Source organism: Vidua chalybeata, chromosome 2 (genome assembly GCF_026979565.1).
Source record: "Vidua chalybeata isolate OUT-0048 chromosome 2, bVidCha1 merged haplotype, whole genome shotgun sequence".
Taxonomy (NCBI): domain Eukaryota; kingdom Metazoa; phylum Chordata; class Aves; order Passeriformes; family Viduidae; genus Vidua; species Vidua chalybeata.
The window spans coordinates 111,221,975-111,237,275 of record NC_071531.1 but is presented as its reverse complement, the minus strand read 5'-3'; the positions used below and the strand labels follow the sequence as shown (position 1 = coordinate 111,237,275).

The 15,301-nt window shown below is 45.7% G+C and overlaps 1 protein-coding gene across 1 annotated transcript in view; it reads left to right on the top strand.

Moving 5' to 3' along the window:
- BCL9 (BCL9 transcription coactivator) overlaps positions 1 to 3,242 on the top strand; it is a 102,852-nt gene extending 99,610 nt beyond the window's left edge. The window contains exon 13 of the transcript XR_008428551.1: positions 3,096 to 3,242. The gene's annotated coding sequence lies outside the window, so the exon portion shown is untranslated. The remainder of the gene's footprint in view (positions 1 to 3,095) is intronic.
- Positions 3,243 to 15,301: the final 12,059 nt, after the last annotated feature.

The window sequence follows — 15,301 nt, the reverse complement described above, 5'->3', positions numbered from 1 at the left end:
GTCTGATTCTCCCTGCTCACTCCTTTGTGTTTCCTGCCCAAGGGTTGTTCCTGAGTGTCATACAGAGGTAATCCTGAACCCAGCAGATACAGTTCTGAAGGGAGGAGAGAAGGTTTCTGTCCAGCATATGCATGATGCACAGGAGGTACCTGTTGAGAGCTCTTTCTGTTTTGGTGCTAGTGGTAACTATTTGGATTTTGATGCATGGAAAGGAAATGGTAGAAGGCAGACAGGGAGGCAAAAGACAGAAAGGGGAGTAGAGATGTTGTGTAGATACTTCAGCCAGCCCCTAAATGTGTCATCCCTTTTCTACTGCACCCTCTTCAAGGGAAAACAGAGGAGTCCTGGCAGCTTCTCCAGCCTGTCAGCTAGAAAAATAGCTGGTTTGCTCAATCTTTAGCAAGGAAGAAGGATTTTGACTCCCCTCCCCAAGAACCTGTTATGCAAAACTTGTCTGACTTGAGTGAGGAGAGCAAGTGGAAGAGAATGCTGCCCCAGACAGTGGGAATGAGGAGAACAGCTGACAGCTTGCAGATCACAGCAGTTTGTGATGCTGTGCAATTCATTTTGAAGGAAAGCAGAAATAAAACCGGGAGGGAAAGGGAAAATAAAACAACATGTACTATCTTTTGATCAAAACTTAAGAGCTTTCTTGGATTAGGATTCCTGACCCTCTAGGTAAAAGAAACAGAGCAGCCCTTATCTACCTGGAGTTCAGTAAACCGTATGATATGGTGTCCCAGAAGAAGCAAATTAATGTAGAAGATTCAGCTGAAGAAGACAGGGATTATTAAATAAATCCTCAAGTGAGTTAGAGACTGACAGAATTGATACACCAGTTCCTTAATAGGTTGAAGGGAAATTATCTGTGAGGCTGCTTAAAGATTGCTCTTAGGACTGATCTTTTTTTTTTACATTTTTGTTAATTACCTTGGCACGGAACGTAGGAATACTAATGAAATCTGCTGGTGAATCCAAGCTGGGAGGTACAATGAGGGCAGAGGTGGATTCCAGCACTGCCAGAGCTGAAAGCTCTTTGTGACTGGAGTGATCAAGGTGAGGTTAAGTGGGAGAGTGCAAAGTCACACACTAGGAGCTCGTTTGAAGAGTAACAGGAATCTCTATCTCCCAGGAGAAGGAGATGGAGACTGATGGGGAAAGTTCATGGTTCAAAGGAGGAGGAACCAGCGAAGCTACGTGGGGTGAAGAAGGCAAGCAAACTTTGAGGATGTAGCAGTATTTCCAGTTGCAGTGAGTGGAAGTAATGTCATCCAAGAGGATGAGACTTCTCCAAAATAGTGTCTGCAGTGCTGCTTCCCCACATGCAAGGAAGATATCCAGCCTGGAGCAGGTGCAGAGGAAGGCAGTGGGGTGGTCAGAGGGATGGAAGGTGTCTCAGCCAACAGCATGCTTATTTATCAGTCACAGCAGTGACTGCACAGAGATATTTGAGCTGATTTGAAAATAGATGTGCTACCAGTTTGAGCTTTTCAGCAGTAATTATTTTGCACTGAATTTCATGCTAGTGCAGCTACACAAAGTAATTAAACCACGGTGTGATGTGCCTGCAGGGTGAATACTATAAGGGAGCTTAGTTACTTATTCTGGCAGAACAAAGGTTAAGAGAGGAGAGATTTGCTGCCTATAAATACTTTTAGGGATTGGGGGTTGGGAAAGTAAGTGCTCAGGAGAGAGCAGAGCTACATAAGCTAAAGGACAATGTAGCACAAGAATAAATAGATATAAATTGGCCATGAATGAATTTAGGTTGGAAATCAGAAGGTTTCTAAGCAACAGAGCAGGCAAGGAGGTGCTGGAACAGCATTTTAGCAGGACAAGTTAGGGTGGGAGCCTAATGAGATTTAGGACAGAGTTTAGTAAGTTTAGAAAAGGCCATTTGGTTTGTACTTGCCCGTTATTCAAAGGGATTGAACCTGATAAGCCAAGAGGTCCCTTTTTCATTCTATTTCCTGTACTTGCTTAGTGCCTTATCAGATCTGCACCCTTGCATACAAAAGCCAGGTAAATCTGGAGCAGAGTCTGTGTGATGAGTTTTTCAGCATTGATCCCAAGGATTTTTAGTGGAGGGATTCACTCTGTGCCTGAGATTTAAACAAACAAAAAGAGCAAGCCAAGACGATGCATGGAGAAGATATGCAGTAGTATAGATGAGAGCTCACATATGAAAGAGTTTCTTCACATAAAATAGGTGTTCCCAGAGCACCTGGCTTTGCTTGGAAGGCTGTTTCAAATGCAGCTGGATGCTCTCTTGAGATGTGAAAACTGAAAGAAATTGTCTGAAGGACTTTTGTCCTTGAGGAGGATGTCAGGTTTACTGCATTGGGAAATTTCAGAAAAAAACCACCACCCAACAGTGGCTGAGTTAATCTCTGCTGCCTGGCCACAGCACTGCACTTATTCTGGTTCTTCATAATGTGCCATGCTGGACAGGCACCTCTCTAAAGCACCTCAGAACCTTCTCCAAAGCACCAAAGGATGGTACCTTCCTGATGAAACATTTTATCTCAAATCCTCATGCATGGATATGACTGAAAGGGAAGGCCAGAGAGGGAAATTCTCTGTTATACATTAGACCTCTGGAGACAGTTTGAAGGCATCCTCCAGCAGGAGGCAAATTCCCAAGGACAGGCTGGGCCCAAGGGAAGAGGAGTAGCAAAGGCTCCTGAATTAGAACATTTTATAGTCACAGTTCCTCATTTAGTAAAAACCCCCAAATTATACAGTATGGATGGTTGTTTTCATCTTCCCAACCCAGAGTTCCATACCAGCACAGAATGAGAAAAGAGGAAACAAGAAACAGCCAGTTGTGAAATATCACTCTGTGTCAGACTCATTTGCCAGTAAAGTTTTCAGCAAGAAAAACTGGAAGAGGTTTTCATCTCGCTGAGAAGAAATTGCCATCTATCCCAAAGTAAATGCTCAGCTGTCAGCTTTATGTTACTAGAAACAAAGTATGGCCCTCTCACCCCTCCTGCCTCCACTTCTCAACTCTGCAGCATCTCTGAGTAGTTGAGAAGTGCTTTGCAGATGATAATGAAATTGCAGCTCCTATAAACACTCTCCTTGTTTTACAGGTGGAGGAACCAGACCATGGAGAGCATAAAGGATGTGTCCAAAGGACCAGCAAGTCATTTTAAAGCAAGGAGTCCTCATCTACCTAGCCACCAGACATTCATCTTGTTCTGCAAACTTCCAGCTGGATGAATTGCTGCTTGACAGAAATATATGTGTATACATATATCCACAGATAAGTTTCCAAAAGAAGAAAAGAAAGAACAGACCTTTACCTCTTTTTTTTTGCTGAGCCTGCACAGGTAGAGAGAGGAGCAGGTAAAGTTGACTGAAGGGTGGGTGAGCTTTAGCACAGCCCTTTGGTCTTGCTGGAGCCCACCTCTGTGCCAGTGTTGGGCTCCCAGAAGAGATCCTGAAGTGTCTGAGGGAGGACACTGCGGGCAGGCTGAGCGAAGCCCCGTCAGCTCCCAGGAGCTCAGCCTGTGGTCTGACACTGTCTCACTGGCTGGAGATCCCCTCCAGCCTGGAGGACCAATGCTGGGGGGGACTCACCCCTGAGCTGTTCCTGACATGCACTGGCAGCTGTCTGCCTGCTATTCTTTTAAAGGGTCTTCGTGGACCAGGATAAAATGTGATCTTACGCAGGCGGCATTGTAAGCACAGCTTGGCTCAGGTTCAGCTCTTCCTCTGGCTCCCAGCTACTCTATTTTTATTGAAGGAATTTGAGGCTATCAGAAAGGAAGTCAAATTGTTTTAGGAAAACAATAGAAAAGCAACTTGAAGTTTATTAGCTTCCTGCCCAGGGCCTGTGACCAACTTGTCAAACTTATTAGAGTGATGGCAGAACTATTTATTTAAAAAGGCTAGCTACGGGACCTACAATTTCATTCCTGTTTGGGCCTCAGTGAAAACAAAGGAAAGCCATAAAATAATATCTGAAGGGAGCAGATGGCTACCTGGTAAATGGTGTAAGGTTGGCCTGTGAGCCACTCGTGGTGTTCACCAGTGCAATGTCTTTTGTGGGATTTGTTATCAAATGAATGGACTTGCATTCACAGGCCAGTCCCATCACCCCAAATTCCTTACTGTGGCTCAAATTTTCAAGTGGAAGCCTCACACCTAAGAAAACAAATTTGGCAGGAAAAGGTCTTCATTTAGAGCCACTGAAAGGAGAGAAACAATGCAGCAGGTCTGCAGGAGAGCCAGGAATAGAGCCCAGGTGTCCCTGACCCTGTTGGACTGCTGGAGCCCCTCGACTGCAAAAAATATTTATATCCTTCAGAAGCAGCTGCAGTCTGCTTCCCCATCCAGCTCCCCCAAAGCAGCCACACCATGAAGTCACTGGGGCTGGTGAGAAGAACAGGCAGCCAAACCATCAGAGAGTCACAGAGTATCTGTGAGCTGGAGCCTTCCTGAGGAGCTTCGTGGTTTGCAACGAAACAAGAAGAGAATAAAACAGATAACTGAGAAGCATTTGCAAACTCTACCCAGTGCAAAGCCACTTGTTCAGAGAGCCCTCTGCCAACTGAGTGTTTAACCAGCTTCCAGGGAGGATATAGGAAGAACTCACCTCTCCTTTCAGCAGTGCAGTCTCTGGGGTCTGAGGTGCTGAGGTACTGAGCTCGCAGAGCTATGCACACAGGCTTTGCACAGCTCAGTAACCACTTTTCAGATGAAAGGAAGAAGAGCCCACCTCAAAAATTCTCTTCCTTCTTCTCCTCATTAGCTTAACTAAAAGCAGGAATGCAAAGCTGCAGTTTTCTCTGAGGCCTGGGGCATTAATGCATCTTGTATTGGCAAGTGATAGAAGATCTTGGTTTGTATGTTCCTTTTAATTTATCCAGGTTAAGTGTTTATAACAGAGTCACACTGAGTACATTATCTCTGTAAGGGCCTAAGAAACTGGGTCTTAAAAACTTGGTAATTTTAATCTAAATGCAACAGTCTTCCCTTTATTTAAGGCATCCTTGCAGCTTTTAGAAGGTTTCTGTGATTTCTGTCCCTCTGAGGTACTGCCTTGGTGAACAAATCAGCCAAAGAAGTGCACTGAGCAATGCAGCATCCTACTTCATCACAGTCTGTGAGTGTTTACTTAAAATTAAGTACATTCTTGAGTTGCATTGATTGCAGTGTAATTTAATAGTCTGGAAGTTAGGCACCCTACACTGCCAGCCAGGCCAGCTTTCCTGGGGGAATTCCAAGGCAGACAGCAGATAGTGGATATACTTCTCCATAGCCTCTGCAGGAAGAGATGCCACGTGCAAATCCCATGATGATGTTCTGGCAGCAGAAAAAAATATTTTATTTGCCCTTATTTGGGGTCTGTGTCATTTGGGCTGGTATCACTTAATCTGTGCTTTGTTCCAGTAAGTGGTGTTTTGATCCTGAATGTGAGCTGTGAGAGTCTTTTTGTCAGTCTCTCAGGCCTGCTGGACTCTTGGTAGCCCCTGAGGCTGAGATCCTGCACAGTCTTGGTCATGTGAGTGACTTGATATAGTTACAGCCTGGGGCCAGCTCTGTGGGTAAGGCCCCTCCGTATACAAATGTCATAGACTGGAAAATGCTGCAGAGTGGAAACTCCTGGTTTTTTTCTTCCAGGACCCATGATGGTTTCTCAGAAACTTCTGGAATGACAGCAGTTCCTAGCCTGATGGACACATGGCTGCTGGGGGACTTCTCAGCCCAGAAGGCTGTGACATGCTGCCATGTGGTGCCAGTGCTGGCACCGAGGTCCTGGGATGCGCTCTCCCATCCTGAAGTTGTGCTGCTGCAAGATCCCAGCTCTAAATTTTGAGGCTTTAGGAAAAGTCTGCAGAGGTGGAAAGAATCACAGGCACATGTCTCTTCCTAAAGCAAGCTGTGGGGTAAAAGGACCTCAGCCTGCTCTATACTTTGTGCACAGAGGGAAGAGAAATCAGGACATAAATCGGCTCTGAAGACAAGGTTCTCTAGAGCTTTCCCTGGAAGTCAGCTTCAGAGGAGGAAACAGCTGAAAGGATTTGAGGGAAAAGAGACATGTGCTTGGATGATGGTGAGTGAAACTGAAAAGTAAACAGCCTGAGTTATGGGAGGATTCTCAGATGGTGCTTATTGCTCCCAGCCAGCTTGTTCTCTTTTGTGATGGTCTGAAAGGATCTCAAGGCATGACCTCCTGGGTAAAATTAAGAACTTGATTAATTGAAAAAATTCATGAATCATGATTCTTCCCACAATTTTGTGATGTGTGTTGGCTGGTTTCTGAAGCCTTCTGTAAAGTAAATCACAGCAAATGGAGGGGAGGGGGGGGGAGGGCAGGAGGACACTGCTGGCCCAAGCAGATTAGAAGGGTGCATTTATACTAAAAGACCAAATATCCCTGTATGTGCAAGAGCTCACAAGCCCAGCAGTGCTGTGGGGCAGGGAAAATGCCTTTTAAGGGGCTTTCCTTTCCCAAGTGTGCCATGAGCCCTGTAAGACAAGCAGGCAGCCCTGCTCCTTCATGCTGCACTCCTGTGTGGCTGCATACAGGCAAATCCTCTCACAGGCATGCATCAGGCACGTGGTGTCCTGAGGATTTATCAGAGGAAATCTTGGAAAAGATTTGTACCCAGTTTTGCTTTCTGGAAGGGTGAAGGATTTGGACAATTCGAATCTCCTGGATTGTTTTTCTGGACACCTGGGTTTCCTGGTAAAACCCTGTCTGTCTGCCAGCCCTCCCCCTACCCAGAGAGGTGAGAGGCTGCAGAGGAAACAGGTGTGTGCATGAGTCACCTGCAGCCAAAAAAAAGCCAAGGAAGTGGTGCCCTGCCTTCTCCCCACAGCCACACAGGGAGCCCTGCTGGCTCTCCAGGTGGCCACAAGCTCATGTTTAAAGCTACAAGGAGTGAGGAATTCTCTGAGGACTAAAGTCCTGCCAGTGGCCTAACATAGGGCTTTCCCCACTTAGCTTCCCATTTAATTTAATTTGAATTCTCTCTTGGTGATGCCCTGCTCCATATAAATCCAGGCACTGCATTCTCACTGGTTCCTTTGCATGCTGGAGCTTCTTGTTTCTAATGCTAAAGTGGAGGCAAAGATGAAGTATGACCACGGGACACCTAACAGAAAACTGTCCCCAAAGTTGCTACCTGTACAGAAATGTTTCATTTGTGGGTTAATGTTTTTTATCTCTGTAAATAAGTGATTGACAGATGTTGTTAAAATGGGCTTGCACTGTGGAAAAACCCCTGTATGAGCTCATGCAGAAACCTGGGGAAAAAATCTGACCAGTAAGTGATGTCAGACAGGATTGTGTTTGCTTGCTGGTGTTTATTGCTTTCCTTGAAATGGTGGAAAAGGAAGAAATATTTAAACTTGATTGAAACAAGCTGAAGTGCCTATAAATTAATTGGTTTTGTTCTGAATCTTGCAGTTCTGTTTGGCTTCTTGGTGAGAAATGTGAAATTTATTTTCCTTAAAAACTACCCCTCAGGTTCAAATGGGATATGAAAAAACAGCTATCAAAATAATAAGTAATTTTTTTCCTGGTTGGGGGTGTTCAGTTTCATCTTTCTGTGTGTGAGAAACAGTGATGCCTAAGCAGTGCACATCAGTAGGATATATGGTTTTTACATGTGATACCCATGTGATGTGGCATAGGGACTTCCTATAATTATCCTATGCCTATTGAAGGAGAGCAGTAAATTGGTTCTTTCAGCCCAAGAGGAACCCAAGACTGATTTTTCTGACAATGCTCTCCGTATTTTGGAGGGCTGTCACCAAACCAGAGACAGCACAGGATGTGGCCACTGAAAGAGCACTTCAGAAAATGAGTGGCAGTGGTTAAAAGCAAGACTGCTCACAAGCAGCAAGGAATAGGGAAATCCTTGATGTTGGCTGCTATTCCCACACTCTTTCCCCACTTTCCTCTCAGGCCAGATTTGTGAAGAACCATGTTTCTCCCTCAGGGGAAAGTAACAATTTAACACAGCAGGGAAGAAAGAGGTTTTGTGATGTGCTGCATGAAATGATGCAGTATTGCTCAACCAGCATCTGGTGAAACGTTCCTAAATAGCCTCATCTTCCTGTATCAGCATTTCCAACATCAATAACTTTATTGGAAATAATCAGTAAGGTCTGGGATTTCTTGGAGGAGGATGGATGGATGGCTGCATTTGGGGAGAGAATCTAAAGGGCTTTGAAGAATCTTGATAGAAAAATGCTGAGGCAACACCACAATTACTGAGCTGAGAAATCGGCACCATTTTTCAGTTCCCAAATTGTTTGGAAAACATGAGAAATGCTGCCTTGAGAGTAGAGGCTGTTGCCTTAATGCCATCAGATTCCTAAGAGCTGGAGAACTCTCAGAGTACCACAATCCAGGAATCTAAATCTGACTTAAATGTTTCTCCTGAAGCTCCTGTGGCTGTCCATGCTGGCCCCAAGAGGTGCTTTCTCCAGAACTCCCTACAACTCTCTCCCAAATATTTCTGAGAAGCTTTTCTCCCATTTCTATCTGGTAGGTCTGGACAAATCCAAGCCAGTCTTCCAGTCAAATTTTTTCTAATCCAGGTCACACAACTTTTCCTCCCACCTGAGCAATCCTTTCAATTTCTCCTCCTCCTCTCAGAACTCTGATCATTCTTGCATTAGAAAAGCTACTTTGATAAACTTCTTGATATGCTTAAAAAGAATTATTCTCCACCCTGAAAAGTGGGCCTGTGTGAAAACTCCAGTGCAGGAATGACAGAAAATTATCTTTTAGCTACCAAAGTGGTGTGAACTAGGAGCCTGCAGCTGTGTAAGCAAATAGACCAGCCTTAGAGGAATCCATGCGGAGGTCAGTGGTGATCTGTGGACTGGTATCTGGCCTGCTTTGTGCAGGCAATCTGCTCTGTGCTGGCCTGCATGGGAGCTCACATTTGGTTTCCAAGCACAACAAAGCTGTGAGATGGTTCAGCTATGAAAAAAAAAAAAAAAATTATGGAGATGAAGAAACTTAGTGTGATGCCAACATTAATATTATCTGGCCTTGGTAATGGTCAGAGTTCTCCAAAGATGGAAATTTCTGGGCCTTCTGCTTCCTTTAATCTTCTGCTGTTACGTCCTGTCCAAGTGGCTGAACCCAGCTGGTGATGGTCAGAAATGCCCTGCAGCATTTCCAGGTGTTGGAGCAGAACTGTGGTGACTGTGGTGACATGGCCAGTGTGGATAACATGGGGAAATTCATTCTGGACTGTGTTGTCAGGTGCAGTGAAGGACAATGGAGACACAGCAGAGAAGACCCATCACTTCTGTACCTTAAGCCATCTTAAAGCCCTCAGAGTTCTGGACCTGTTTGAGGCTTCTTGTCTTACCCAGAGCAGCCTCCAAGCAGCTCTATCTGATAACAGTTTGTCCCCTGAGCTATACCCTTCCTCAGCTTTGCCACCATCCAGCCTAGACTCCTTGTCTGTCTGGAAATAAAGATGGGCTGCTGGAAGAACTGGTGTCAAAAAGGAAGGCTGGTCTCAGCTGATAAAATTAAAGAACAAGAAGTTCAAATCTCTTGATGTCCCTTCCCACCTGAATTATGCTATGATTGTAAATTGTTGGGAGCAGATGGTCTGCAGCAGGTCAAGGTCAATGCAGCAGCTTCTATACAGGTCAATCATATCAATGTACAGAATTTCTTCAGCATTTCAAGAAAAGTAGTAAAAGGAGAAATTATTTGTGTTATTAAAAAAAAAATCCTCAAATCAGGCTGTTAAGGGGGCCAAGTGGCCTTGGTTTGAGAAGGAAGCTTTGCTGCAGATCATGAATAAGTAAAAAGAAGGAAATTAATGAAGTAGTTTGCCAGTGTAACACAGAAGGAAAATAATAAAGGGACATATCCCAAAGCACAGATGCTTTTAAAATATATGGTAGTGACCTGAAAAGGAACAAGAACATGACCAAACTTGTGCAAATATACCTACCTACTGATGTATGTATCTGGTAAGTAGTGTTATACATAGGCACTTATGTCCCATGGCATCAATAACATTTCTAATTTGGGGGTTAGATTACTCATTGAGGTTGTCTCTTCTATGTCTCTTCTATGTTATTCCTATATAACACACATTTTACTTACTTTTCTACGTGCATATCTGTCAGAGTGGCTTTTTTTGTTTTGGTTGCTTGGGTTTTCCTGGTTAGAAATGAATGTATCAACTTTTTTTCATGGCTGGCTTTTCTCAGTAAGAAGGAGTCCTGAAAAACAGATACAGACATTCTGGATTTGTTTGCTTTCCCTGCAACATTGTTCTGTGGCTGAGACTCCTTTGGCAGAGGATGCTTTGGCCCCAGGTTTCACAGAGACTATTCTTGCCTCCGAGTTCCTGTTCCATTTAGGGAACAATTGCTGAGGTGCCTCATAGATTGACATCTTTCTTTTCATGTGCCAGGGGGTTTCTGAGGCTGTCTCAAAGAGCCGTCTCTCCTGCTCTGAGACATCATGGCACAAGTCCTGTGGGGCTGTAGCCTGGACTCCTGTGATGGAATAATCTAAAATGACCAGGAGACAAATCAGTGCGGTAGCAGCAGAAACCCCTGGCAGGAATATGAGCTGCTGCACTGGCAGAGGAAGTGTAATGATCTTTAAGTACTCCAGGCTCCAGGGTAACCTTAACTCCTCACAGAACAGGTTGTGGGAAGCATTCTTGTGAGCAGTTCCATGACAAGAGAAGCACGATTGCCCAAACACGGGGCTTATTGCTGGAGGTGAAAAGAAAATGTCTTAATATTGATGAGAGACTGCTCTGCTCATCTTGAGAACAACTGATGTGGCACAGCTTATGTCCATTTGGCTTTCCTCTGCCTCCTGTCCTCCCTCAGACCCCATGCTGCGTGTTTCTGTCCATGCTGTCTTGTGGGGGCTGTTATTCATCAAGCCAACCTCCTGAATCATCCTGGGAGAGCATCACTGGCCTGTGAATAAATGGTCAGGGAACACGCTGACTGTTCAACAGTACTGATGACAGTGGGATCAGACTGGAACCTGTGCCTTGGTCCCTTTAGTTTGTGAGTTTTAGATGGACCTTCACTGTCTGAGAGCACTCTGGGTTTGGAAGAGGAGGACGATCACAAAGTAAACAATGGAAGTATGACCGTGCCACTGAGCTCAGGGGGAGAGGAGAAATTAAATCCCTTAAATTGCAACATGCTGCATTTATTGGACTGCTTTTTGGTAGTGGATAAGGTGACGGATTCCTCAACTCCCAGCTGCTCAAATAAGTGGATAAGGACATGATCAACACCTTTGCTAAACTGATGAGCTGATGCAGTGGCTACTTTGTGTAGTTCTGGACTGATGTGCAGGTCAGTGCTGGAGGAGGGGTGGCTTTTGCAGAGCCAAGTGGCTCCAGCCTTTTGTGTCTGTGGTATCTCCATGAGCCAAGCTCTGGGCCTCAGGATTCCCAAGCTGTGCATGGCTTGCTCTGTGCTGGGCACTGAGTACAAGCTGGTTTGGAGGCAGTCAGTCCTGAGACAACACATCCATCAGCTTTGAAAAAAACAGTATTTGTGCACTAACTCTGCTTTTTGTGCAAGGGAAGCCATCAGCTATTAAACTTCTAAGTTTAGCTTGGTTGTCCACTTGTCACAGATTGGAGGAGGAGAATCTTGGCTGATTCCTGACTGCTTTTCAACTTTGGGAAGGTGAAAGATTCATGGAAAGAATGAAACTGGAGCATGAAAGCCAGAAAAAGTTGGTGCGTGAAAATGTTTTTCTGCATGAAAGCAGAAAAAGTTGGTGCAGTCACACTATTACCAAACTGTGCATTCTTACACAGACACTGTTGCAGAGCATTTCTAGATGTTGGAATAAATATCTTGTGTTTGCAGAGAACACATGCTGTGTGTGGAGATCCACTCCCTATTGCACTGTGCTCTTTCAGTTGGGGTGTCTTTGAAATGAATTTGTATATTGATGTTTGTCCAGACAGCACCTGAAGGGCTTTCATTTTTTAATTTTATCTTAAGGGTAGGAGAAAATAAAGACCACCATGTGTATATATAAAGTGGTTACAGATGAGATTTTTTTTGCAAATGAAGAGCAAACCTACAAAGAATATAAAATCAGGACCCAACTGTATGGCTCTATGGACAGCCAGAAATATTTTGGCTGGCTGAAAACCTGGTTCTTGGTCACTGCTTGGCCTCTACTCAGCCAAATCAGAAGTGTTCAAGTACTGAACTGTGTTTCTTTCTAATGCACTGAGAATTACCAAGAAACCTAAGATTTTCTTTATTCCTGCCTGGAGCTTCCAGGAAGCTGTGTAAGTGTCTGTCAGTTCACTTGGCTGGGACTTGTGTTGGCTTGTTGGTTGGCTGCAGGCAGCTGGGTAATTGAAGTGGCAGTGATGTGCAACACTCCACAGTTGTTTGGTCTGTTGAACAAGGAGGAGATGCCCTCACCTACTGACATCATTGTGGTAGCTAGTGCAGGCTGGAGCCCATCCTGAAAATAAATCCCTGCAAAAAACTGGCAAAAAAGCCTGCTCAGGAGGGATAAGGACATTGGTGGTGAGCCTGTTCTCAGTGCTGTGCCACACGAGTTACAGAACTCAACCTGGCTTGTTTAAAAACAAGGTCTGGTAGGAACAGCCATCACAGCAGCTACTGCAGCTCAAGGAGAAATGCAAGAATTTTTAGCAGGCAGAGGTGCTTTCTTCCTGCAGCTCTCGGAACTCACCAGAACCTGAACACAGCTCAGTAGAAGTGTGGACAGGGGATGTGCTGCACGGTGTTGGTGTGCCCCAGGACCTCAGAGATCCCAGAATAAGGTTCTCAGTTCAAATGCATTCCCTTGACTATCAGACACAATCATCTCTGGTTCCCAGAGACCCCTGTCCTCAGCTCAGTGATAAAAGCACTTTTTAACACCAAAGCTGCTGTGTTCCCACGCCTGTTGCTGTCATGGGGGAGGCCGGTCTCGAACAATAGCGGAGGAATAAAGAATGGCTTTGCTAATCAATATCCTGCCTAGACGCTGAGTCAGGTGGCAGCTCAGGCCTCTTTAAAATTCCTACATTGTTCCTGATTTCTCATTTGACTGGGGTAAATTTTTATCTTTAAGGAAAGAAAACACACAGGACCGAATGTCTCTGCCTGCTCCACCATTCCCTTCCCACACCACCCCCACTCAGTTTTGCTGCCTTTGTCCTGTGGTAGCCTCCAGCATTGAGGGATATGGATGTGATTTGCTAGTTTGGACTTGGAGCTGAGTGTGATGAGCTGTGGTCAGGACAAGGTGACTGTGGTCCGAGCAGAGCACCCTGAGTCACACACACCTGCAAGGCTTTAGATAATGCACCTTTTCACACCCACATTTCCATGTGGGCTCATGTGTTTGGTTTTTAAATGGTCGGGAGGCAAGACAGGGATGCAGGCACAGGTTTTCAGAAAATGTCTCCACAGATGAATGTTTAGAGCCCTGGCAGGATGCTAAGACAGTCTGTGTGTGAACAGACATTTGGAAAATTGACAGAAGTGATATTTGCTAAAACAAACTGCAAGATCCAGTAGCTCAAGCTCTTGAATCCACCTCAGATGCACTAAAAATATTTTCCAGAAGGAGAAGGGGGCCAGCGAGGCTTTTTGAAATCTCTGAATCTCACAGGATCTTGCAGGATCCTCTTTGGGGGTTTCACCCAGCTCCTGTCATACCTGAGCATCTTCCCAGAGCTTCTCTCGCCAGCCTGGAGTGGGGCAGGGGAAACTGTGGCTCTGCTCCTTCACCTGCACCAAAGGCTGTGGAGGAGAAAGCTCAGAGACCTTCAGGATCTTCCTCAGGGCTGGGGGGGTCCCTAGGACATCTTTGTGGCTCTTTGGCCCTGCTTGCCTCCCACTGAAAGGCCTCAGCAGAGGGGGAGAGCGTGGTCCTGGCTGTGCCACCGGGCAGGAACTGTTGGAGCTGCAAGGGGAACCGGTAAGGGTTACATTTGCGCGTGTAGATGTGAGATAAGAGCTGACCTACCCTTCACCCCAAACTGAACTCTCTGAAGCTCAAACAAGGTAAGCAAGTGCTTGTGAAAATGCTGGGGGGAAGCCTGCCAGACTGGCAAGCTTGCTGCTCCTGTCTGGGGCTGGGAGCAGACCTTCAGCCGCTCTCCATGGAGTCCATGAAGAGCTTGCTAGGCTCTCAACTAAAACGCTCGAGGGCTGATAGCACGGAGGAGTCAGGAGCTGAGGATGCCTGTCAGGAACCAGAGAGAGGAGTAGAAATGGAGAGAGAAACAGAAACTACAGACAATGGAGAAATTATCTCAAATTAGGCTGAAACAGCATCTACAAGATATTTGAGCAGGGCCTTTCCTGCACGTAGTCTCTGAGTGTTGCTCAAAGATATCCCTACAGCAATACTCATTAGAGACACTGTGACAACCTCTTCCCCCTGTGCAAATATAAACAGGTCAGCATCCACCTCTAAGTGTGTGACAGAGTTCCCACATAGGAAATCTGTTTCTTCTGGGAAAAAATCATCTCCCTTCCGTGATATCCCTGCATGTTTCAATCTCCTGGGAGCCTCGGATGTGTTTTTCACAGCACGGGAAGTGGAGCCTGCCAACACAAGCATGGTGTGGCATGGGGAGGGCTGGCCTGGCCCAAGAGCAAGCTCTCACCCCTAAACCTACGTGCCTGCTGTCCCGGGAGCGAGCGGGAGGATCTGCCTGTCCTGCTACTGCCTGCAAGGTGCATTGGTGAGATGTGTTTTTGTATTGGAAAACAGGGAGTAGGGAGACACTTCTTTTGCCCATGGTGTCTTTATGAAAACTAGGAAACAGAAGGCATGAGTATCTCAGGAGGTGTTTTCCAAAAAGGACAAACCAAGAAAAAGTGACTCTCTCTTCTGTCTATGAATGTAAATTCAGGTGTCAGAGGATCACACAGCGGGGCTGGTTAAACGCTCAGTGCAGTTCAGCCTTGCACAGGTGGGGACTCCCTGGAGGTGAACTGAACATTTCTTTTCAAACCTGGCTGTCTGTGCTGAGGCTGCTCATAATGGCTTCATTGGCACCAGCTGGGAAAGGGAGCAGCTGAGCCAACCCCACCTGCCCCGTGGGAATACAAGGGAGTCCTTTAGCTTTTTGCAGAGGGTGTGGGGTTTGCTGTGTGCCTCTGCCTGGTAGCAGTGCTGTGGTGAGTTGGTTGCTCTCCAAATTAGTATTGCTTGAGCCACTAGGCCCCACCTGTGGTAGCTCAGGTAGAGGAGGTGTCCTTGGTACATGTTTGGGTCCAGATTTCTGAGTTTCAGGTTGTTTTGAAACACTCCAGTCAGTCTGTGGCCACT